This window comes from Muntiacus reevesi, chromosome 1, assembly GCF_963930625.1.
Source record: "Muntiacus reevesi chromosome 1, mMunRee1.1, whole genome shotgun sequence".
NCBI lineage: Eukaryota > Metazoa > Chordata > Mammalia > Artiodactyla > Cervidae > Muntiacus > Muntiacus reevesi.
Genome location: NC_089249.1, coordinates 76,489,123 through 76,499,006, shown reverse-complemented (window position 1 = coordinate 76,499,006; position 9,884 = coordinate 76,489,123).

The following is a 9,884-nucleotide window of genomic DNA, read 5'->3' as shown; positions in this document are numbered from 1 at the left end:
GCCTTCTTGGCGAGTACAATGGTGGATGGTGCCTGTCCTGAGCCTTGGGGAGCAGTTTAGGAGTTTCCTGTTGAGGAAGATGGGCTGGTCCAAGGTTCAGGGTCTGTGATCTGATGCCCAAGGAAGAGGCCGGGTGTGAAGAGAAGGGGGGTTTCTTCTATAGTCACTTCTGTTTTGCTAAGGATGACTTTTTCTCTACAATTTCGACTGTCACCCTCAAGACCAACTCTTCACGGATACTATCACTCTTGCATTGGAAGTCACCGTTTTATACAACCTATTATCACGGAGTGACATCATCACATCGGCTGCATTCTGTTCCTTAGAAGCCAGTCACTAGGTGCAGCCCACAGTCCAGGGGGAGAGGGTTACACAAGGATGTACACACGAGGAAGGAGGGACTTTAGAAGCTGCCTCTTATGGTTATATACTGTATGTGCTTGGAAATATGCTGAGTGATATTTGATCTGTTATTTAATTCATAACCATTTTGATGAGGTAGATAAGGAAACAGAAGGTTAGTAAAGTTTAAGTAACATTTTCAATGTTACAATTCTCTAGAATCAGGACTTGATTTCAGAGTTGCTTTAAATTAATTTTACTAAGTGATTTCCAAGAATCAAGAGAGAATATTGGGTAGATTTCATTAGAAAGATTGCTTTCTGTGGCTTTCTCATTTGTTCTTGATTTGAAAATACTCACGTTTCCTGTTTCAAACGCCCTAGGTATCTTCAGCACTGTGGCAAAGAGTTCTGGAGCCCACATTCCTCTGCAGGGGATCTGAGGAGGTTCTGTGTTGCTTCATGTGATCAAGGAGCAAGAAGCTGACCTAGAGGAGGTCTCATGGGGCTTTAGCCCTGAGTCAAACTACAAGAGTCCTGCTGCGAGTCCGCCGTAGGGCAGACATCCCAACCTGGGTCAGCCTCCAGGATAAGTACCAGCATAGGGTCCATGTGTCCAATGTGACATCCCTGAGGATTGAGAACCTGACCCCAGAGGACAGTGGGGAGTACCAGGCTCAAGCTGGCTTCACTGGGGGAAGAGAACATAGCCAGGTTTTCCACTTCACTGTGTATGGTAAACGACGCCTCCTCACCATGGCTTCCCTCCTTCTTTTGTCCTAGGAGGATCACATAGACCCCATTTTTCAGGATGCCTTCCAGGCACCAGCTTTCATATTCTATTTTCTCTTCAGAATTAGGGTAAGTAGGTTCACCACAAATGGTGAACAGAACTGAGATGCATACCAGGGATAAAATCACTTCAGTGTCTTGGGAAAGGAGAATGAAAATTTGGGGGAAATGTATGTTTCATAACAATTATTGTTCTTTGTTAGGACTTAGTTTACTTGATTTGTATATTAATTTTCTATTGCCGCTATCATAAATTACTATAAACTAGTGACATAAAATAACACAAATGTAGGGTTTCCCTGGTGGCTCAGACGGTAAGGAATCTGTCTGCAAAGCGGGAGACCCCGTTTGATCCCTGGGTTGGAAAGATCCCCTGGAGAAGGAAATGGCAACCCATTCCAGTATTCTTGCTTGGGAAATCCCATGGAGAGAGGAGTCTGGAGGGCTACAGCTCATGGGGTCGCAAAGGGTTGGACATGACTGAGAGACTAACGGTGGCATAAAACAGCAAAAAATTTTTTTTAACTTAATATTTTATCTTACCTGGCTGTAGGTCAGAAGTTGGACACAGTCTCACAGAGCTTTTAAAGACAAGGTGTTCCTTCCTGGAGGCTTCAGGGCAGAAATGTTTTCTTGTTTTTTCCACTTTCTAGTGGTTGTCTGCATTCCTTGGCTCGAGACAACCTTCCTCCACCTTCAAAGCTGGCAATAGTGGATCAATTCTTCTCACATTGTATCACTCTGAACTACTCTCTTTCCATCTCCCATTTTTAAGGATTTTTGTAATTACATTGGGCCCATCTGGATAATTCGGAATAATCTCTATTTGAAGGTCAGCTGATTAACAACCCAAATTCTGTTATCTCATTCCCTTTCTGCCATCCTCACAGACTTTGAGATGTTTGATGGAAGGGTGAGGACACTATTCTGCTGACCACAGTTTGGAAATTCATGTGTACCTAGAGCTTCCTGCCCTCTCTCCTACTGAGCACCAGCCTGAGGCCAGCTTCACCCACAAAGACGCCACAAGTCCAGCTCTAAAAGCCTTAATAGATAGAGGAGAAAGCTTATTTAAGTTTACTTAAATTCAGTTGATCAAGACTTTCTTTAAAGTTCCTATTGCATAGGGAAATATCTGTTATGAAAGGGCCTTTTGCAGCTTTAGGCCATCATGTAATTTCTTTTTTTTTGTTTTAATATTTATTTATTTGGCTGTGGTGGGTCTTACTTGTGCAGGATCTTTGATCTTCTTTGCAGCACTCGAGATCTTTAGTTGTAGTATGTGAAATTTTAGTTGCTGCATGTGGGGTCTAGTTTCCTGACCAGGGATGGAACCCGGGCCCCTTGCATTGAGAGCATGGAGACGTAGCCACTGGACCCCCAGGGAGGTCCCCTCATTTGATTTCTAAGGATGACTTGTCAATCAGTGACTTCTCTGCCTGTGTGGACCTCAAATTTAATGGCATGTTCGGACCACAGTTGGAGTTGTCATTCGTGGTCACCACCACTTCATCTCTCAGAAATGTCTCTACTTCCAGCATCCCAGCACAGATGTCAGTGTTCCACAAGGGTTGTGCAGAATCATCTGAGCAGGAGAAGCAGGGCAATGGTCCTGGACTAGGACAAACCCATTGTTCCGAAACCTCTCCTTTCTAGGAAACATCCCAGCTTCTCTAAATAATGGGTTCTGGAAGGTGAGGTCCAGCATTTAGTTTTATTATGGAAGAATTTAAGGTTTCTTTAGTTCAGTGAGGTCTCATAGGGCATACCTCAGTGGCTCCCTTCCTATGGTCATTGCTACATGTTTGGGGTGTGAACAAACTGTGTTTTATCTGGAAAATGCACTCATCATTTTGACAGGGAAGATTGCAGCGCTTCAATGAGGTAATGGATGAGAAAGAGAGAACTGGAATATTTTCCACTCATGTGAGCTCCATTCTTTTGTTCCTCCTGTCCCAGAATCTGTGCCCCTTCCCCACGTCCTGCTGGAGCCACCGTCCATCACACCAGGCTGGTGCAATATCACCCTGGAGTGCAGGGCCCCAGGGAACACAGAGGACCTGAATGAGACCTGGGAGAGCGAGGGTCTTCCCCGGGAGCTGGAATGGAGTGGGACACCAGGACCAGCCCCCAGCTCCTGGAGCCTGCATGTGAACTTGTCCCTGAGCTGGCCCAATGCCAGCCTCACCTGTGTGGTCACAAACCAGGTGGACCAGAAAACTGCCACCTTAGACCTGGGGGAAGTATGTTCCCATGGTGAGTGCACCTCCCAGAGGGGAAGGGCACCTGAGAGCTCAGGTGCATGGGGGTGAGGGCCCTGGGCTTTTGCCCCCACTGTGTTATCAGCACTACTTCCGCTGGGTCACCCCATACAGAAGCCGGGGAAGCACAACCAATTTGCTTCTGCTTTTAACCTTCCCTCACACCCATGCTTCCCACCCCTTACCCCTGTTGGTCCAGGCAGCAGCCTTCCAGAACTTTTCCTCACCCTGTGCATCATCTGCTGTGTGTCTGGAGTGGTCTTTCGGAAGAGAAATCAGACTGTATCATTGTTCTGTGTTGTCTCTGTGATCTGGCCCAGTGCCTGCCTGTAGGATTCAGGGCTCAGAAGCTCCTCTGCCCATGTTTCTGGCCTCACTTACACACTTCACACTGAGCGGCTTGCTTGGAGTTCTGGAACGTGTCCTGCTATTGCCAGCTTCTGAGCTCTGGAAATGCTGTTTCCTTGTCCATTAGCTCTTCTACCTTCGTCCTTCACCTCCTAACTTATTCCTATTGAAGGATCTCCCTCAGACACTGCTACTTCCTGGGCATGTGACCTGTGTTGTCACTTAAGATCTTGAACTTGGGTCCCTCTTTGTTTTAAAGCTGTCATCATAAAATTTTTAAGTAATTTGTAAGCCAGAGGCCCTGCATTTTCGTTTTCACAGTAGCCTGCAGGTGGTGTGACCATTCTGGTCTCAGAAAGTGAAAGCGAAAGTGTTACTCATTCAGTCCTATCTGACTCATTTCGACCCCATGGACTGTAGCCCTCCAGGCTCCTCTGTCCTTAGAATTCTCCAGGCAAGAATACTGGAGTGGGTTGCCATTCCCTTCTCCTGGTGATCTTCCCAACCCAGGGACTGTACTTGGGTCTCCTGCATTGTGGGCAGATTCTTTACAGTCTGAGCCACCAGGGAAGCCCCTCTGCTCTCAGGCATTCCCTTTTTTAAAAAAAATTTCTCAGGTGTCTTTGTTTTATTGACATTGCCACCACTGTTAGCTTTCACCTGATGTCATACAAAGCATATCTGTTATCTCCACAGAGGTGTTTAACTTTTGATCTCTCCTTAGGTAGTTGTTTCTTTCAGAGGTCAAAATTTCCCTTCTACTTAAACGCTCACTGACTTTAAGGTACACAGCCTTGAACATGAGCCCTGAATGTCTCTAAAGCAAGGCTTTCTGTCCAACTCAAAGGCCAGTATTGTACCTTTGTAAAAGCACAGTTGTCATTAGAGTTGTTTTTCCTGTTGTTTTGATTCTGCTGTTGTTTATGATTAGAGAAATATATGACTTAAGTCATTGAATTGGTTTTAAATAATTGTTAATGATAAATGCATCTATCCTCAAAGTGGGCATTGTATTTGCTCAAATTATAGACCAGTTTTGGAATTCCCTTGAGAGGGTTTATTGCCCACATGAGAGAGTGTGTCATTGCTTCACTTCAAAGGTTCGGTTTCTGATTGTCCCACCCTCTTTCCCGTGTTATTCACCTGACCTTCATCCAGCCTTATCCTGCTTTTTCAACCACTTCAGTTGACCGTTCATGAGTCTGTGAGTGAGTGGGCTCTCTCTCTGGACCCCTTTAGCATATACAAACAAAACTGCCTGGGAACTAAAGCAATCTTTTCCTAAAGCTCCGCTCGAATCAAAGATCCAACAGAATGATTCTTCTCCATCAATCAAATTATTTTCTGAACTCAAGTTTGTGTACACATCCTTGATTTCCTAAATACCACAGCTTTCCTTCCAGCAGCTTCATCTGTCATGGTTCACCCACCCAGAGAGGTGATACAGATTTAAGGCATTCCCTTTTTTAAAAAGAATGTTCCATGGCCACCCCACACAGAGCGGCGCTCTGTTTATAGATTTGTCTCCTCCATAGCCCGGAACTACACACGGGCCATGCATAGTTTTCTTTTGAATCCCTATCCCAAGAAGAGCATGTGACAAATTGGTTTACAGTATTTCACTGAATGAATGAATGACCTGGTATCCTGTGTGCAGTCTTGCCCCTCTAACGTATCCTCCATGAGCTGCTGGGAGGGGGAGGCGATGTGTCAGCATCACTTAAAACCCCCTATTAGCTTACACTCAGCCCCATCCTGGAGTCAGGTAAAGCTCAACTCAGCATGACCCACAAGACCCTCTGCAAAGAGACTCTTTCTCCCTCTGACCCTCCTTGCTTGACTCCTCCCTGCCCTGCCCCTCTCTTGCTGGCAGCAGTGGGGTGATGGAAACCCCCCAGGGCTGATGATCTGACAGACATTCCCAGAACATGATGCTCCTCCTTCCTGGGATGCTGTGCCCACCCTGAATAACTAACAAACTCCTCCTCCTCTCTCAAGACTCAGTTTATGCATCACCTCCTCTGGGATGCCCTTCATGAAGACCTGTGTCCAAGGTGTAAACCTCCACTGAACTGTGTCCCTCTGACTGGTAGACTTTGGTGTTTTTTAGTCCTCCCCCTGTCTTGTTCATCTCGGTATCCCTTGCATGAGGCAGGAGTTGAATGAATGATATTGTCAGGCTTCTTCCTCTTTAGTTTCTGAACTAGGACCCTGCAGACCTCTCCACCGGCTCTCTGTCTCCCTTTGGCAGTGGGTATCTCATGTTTTCTCTTACCTTAACATTCTTCATTCCCTCTGTGTGATGGAAACAGGTTCGTACATCACTCCAGTGGGAGGCATCCTAGGTGCTGTCACGGTTATGCTGTTGATCCTCACAGGTGGTCTCTATGTTTGGAAGACATGTGAGAAGAAGGAGAAAATGGAGGCTGGAAGAGGCAGGTTGCACTTCTCGCTCATGGCCCAGATCCCTCCCTCCCCCATTGAGCCCTTCCCTTCCTTCTGCCTTTTGCTGCTCAATGAATTTCTCCACAGAGGGGATGATAGGTGCCGTCATATCACTGGAGTTCCTAGCAGTGGGGGAGGGTATAGGTTTTCAAGGCTGAGATTCAGACTCCACTCTGTCCATGACTCAGGAACAGGACTGCAGGAGGACGACAGGGACCATGGCGGTGGGGTCTAGTGTGCACGGCTGAGCCAGCCGGAGTCTCGAGAGGACACGCATGAGGTGAGAGCTGGAAGCCGTGTCCAGCCTGTGCTTTCCTGGGGCCCTCACTGTCCGGGCTTGAATTTGTCAAACTCCAGCCCCACTGCTTCTCTTTCTGGACAATGAAGTGTTAACTAGGAAAGGCTAAAACTGGGATCAATGTGCTGGGTGCATTGCATTCAGCAGCATTGGGTCTATGCTGGCTCCTCTGGGCCCTTCTGTCCCTCAGCTGTTCCAGGAACCTTTTGTCTTGCATTCCCGGGGTATCAGTGAGCAACATCTGAAAGAAAAGCGGCATCTGACTCCTATCTACAGTGAGGTCTGTAAGCTACGCAGGCCATGAAGATAACATCACTGGAAGAAGCAGAGGAATCAGCACCCTTAGGATCTCTCTCTTCTGCTCCCGAGACCTGCAGCTCTGGTCCAGCTCTTCTGGCTCTGCCTCTCCCAGCTCTAGTCTAGCTCCAGCTGCCCCTGGTCTGTGTTCCTCTGACCTTCATGCCCTCAACTCACTGGACACACGTGGGCGAATCAGAGGAAGTTTCCCTAGGCTGCCCTCCTACTCAGGATCCTCACACGTGAGGGATGAGCTCTCTTCTTCTGCCATTGACTCAACTCCTGACCCTTCTTTTCCTGAAGCTTCCCAAAGGGGGCCTTCCTGACTGTGTTAATCCCCACAGCATCTGCCGTGTGACTGATGTGTGCCTCTCTGAGAACACGGGCCCAGGTGTGGGGACTGTGTAGAGGTGTTGACTCCACCCCAGTGAAGCGAGGTGGAGCCTGGATGCAGAGTTGGGAGTCCATGGAGGAAGCATGGGTAGGTGGGAACCCATAAAGGACTGGGCTGGGGCTTCCATTGTACCTTGTGTAGGGCTTCCTTGCAGGTGTTGGGCAGTGTGTGTGAGTGTGTGTGTGTTTGTGTGTTTATGTGTGGGTGCCCGTGTGTGTGAGAATTTATTGCACGTTGTACCCTGGGTAGGGGCCTTTATTCCAGGCCACCTGTTATAACCTGGACCCCAGCTTCAGCCTCAGCCTATGGGCCCCCAAACCACCTTCCTGCAGAATGGTAGAGGAATTGACATTACTTCAGGCCAGAGAATGACCTTGGTTGGGCAAAGTTGCAAATTGTCTTAGAAAAGAAGCCTCAGCCTTCCCGTCTGGAACAGAGGCACTGGAGGTTAGAATGAAGTGGGGTGTGAGGGGTATGAGAGATGGAGCTATGGGATGGTCTGAACCTGCCTGTTTCATTGACCTGTCAGTCCTGCCGGTCCAGTTCCTAGGTCAGCCTCCTCTTTACTCACTCACACCTCTCTGTCTGGAATGATGACTTCCTCCCCCTGTCACTTGCCTCCAACCCTGCTTGTTGAAATCCTACTACTTGTTCACAAAGTATGTCTGGATCCCAGATGTTTGGAGATGGTCTCTCCCACATCTGACTCTATCAAACACCTTGGACCTAACTCAATCTCCTGCCAGTCTGCTCTGGGCTGGTCATGAGTCTTTCCTGGGGCTCCCTTAGGAGGCTGATGGGCTGTGGGAGTGGGGACAAGGAGATAAGCACCCAGGGTATGAGCTACTCTTCCTCCCACTCCTTTGGGGGCTCAGCAGACTGAAGACTCAGCACCGAGGCTGCTGCAGGTTCCTGGTGGTGAGTCCATGGAGAAGGAAGGGTGGATGCGGTGACCTCCCATCACCTTGCCTGGTTCAGAGGGCTGAGGTGGGGGCTTCCCGCCCCACCTTCAGCCTCACACTGTCTGAGGTTCTGAGGCAGCCTGCACTGTGGTGTGTGGGAGCTTTTCCCTTCCTTGTGGGTCCTTAGCTTCTGGAAGCCCCGGCCTCCTGCCTTAGGTCTCAGATTTTGTGTCAGAGGTGGACTCACTCTAGTGCCATGAGGTGCCGTGGCTTGTTCCCGTCACAGCTCAGTTAAGTCACTTTACCTCTGACCTCAGATAGTAAAGGGCTGGGCAGAGTCCCCGTGAGGATTGAGCATTACGAATCAGTGCCAGGAGACTGTTGGGTGGCTGGCTGGGTGAGAGAGGAGCAGGAGGGATGGCATCTTCCCCCACTGGCTCAGCATAAAGCAGAGAGCATGAGAGATGTCATCCTCACACTGGCTTCCCGGTGACTGGTCATGGCTGGACATCAATGCCCATAAGCCCAGGGGCAGGGTAAGAGTCTACCACCCAGTGTCTCTTCTCACTTCACCTGAAGCAGGAAACAAAAAACAAAAAACAACAACAACAACAACAAACAAGGGAAGGAAACTGGACTTCCAAGCCTGTATTGGACCAGGTTTTGTCCTGGGCACTTTAGAAATATTTTCTTCTAATTCTTACACAAATCCTCTAGGGTAGGTATTATTACCCCCATTTTTGCAGGACAGGTAATTGGCATCCCAAACTAATTGGTGACAGAGAAGAGCCTTAAATCCAACACTGGATAATTCCATATTCATATTTATCACTTTACCATAGTCATTAAAGGGCTTCCCAGGTGGCTCAGTGGTAAAGAATCCATCTGCCAGTGCAAGAGATGCAAGAGACGCGGGTTTGATCCCTGGGTTGGAAAGATCCCTGAGATGGAAAACGGCAATCCACTCCAGTGTTCTTGCCTGGAAAATTCCATGGACAGAGAAGTCTGGGGTTCTTCAGTCCGTGGGGTCGCAAAGAGTCGGACATGATTGAGCACAGCACCCGGTCACTGAAGACCTTGGGTTTCTGGAATATTTAGAAACCTTCCATTTGTTTCCCGCCAAGGATCCTGGTTTTCTGACTCGGGTGCTCTGACTCAAATGAGCTCATCCTAATGACAGCTTGAGTAGCTGGAGGTTGAAAGAGGAATTTTCTCTTAAGTGGACAATGGGGGCTTTGTGCTCAGGAGATGGGGAATGAGGAAACTTGCGTTCTGGTGCAGACAAAACATTCAGAGATGAGATGCTTCTCCCTCTTGGGTCTTATTTGAGTTCATTACTCTTATGAAAGGAATGTGTAAGTACCAGCATCCTGCCATCAAATTAGTTCCCTCTTTGTATTACTATTCATAAATTTATTTAATAGGTTTACAGAAGCCTTTCATTTAGACTTTTAAGAATCCTCTGAGGTAGAAATCCATATTGTACAGATGGAGAAATAAAATTCAGAGATGTTAAAATATGTCATGCAATTTATCCCAAATATAAGTAGTGGAAGCATGGTTTGGATCTACAGGGATCATAATTTCACTCATTTTGACTCCTTCTTCTTCCTCATGCAAGACACCCAATTAGCTACGATAGTCCACTATTTATCCTTCATAAAGCTTCTTGTATTCCATCCTTTTCTCATATATTTTTATTCTTGTTTTCTAGCTCCACCTAAGCTGATGTTATATTCCCCCTAGCAATGTATGTACCTCCACATCCTCCCACTCTTGTACTGTTCACTTTTTCATTATAGCCAT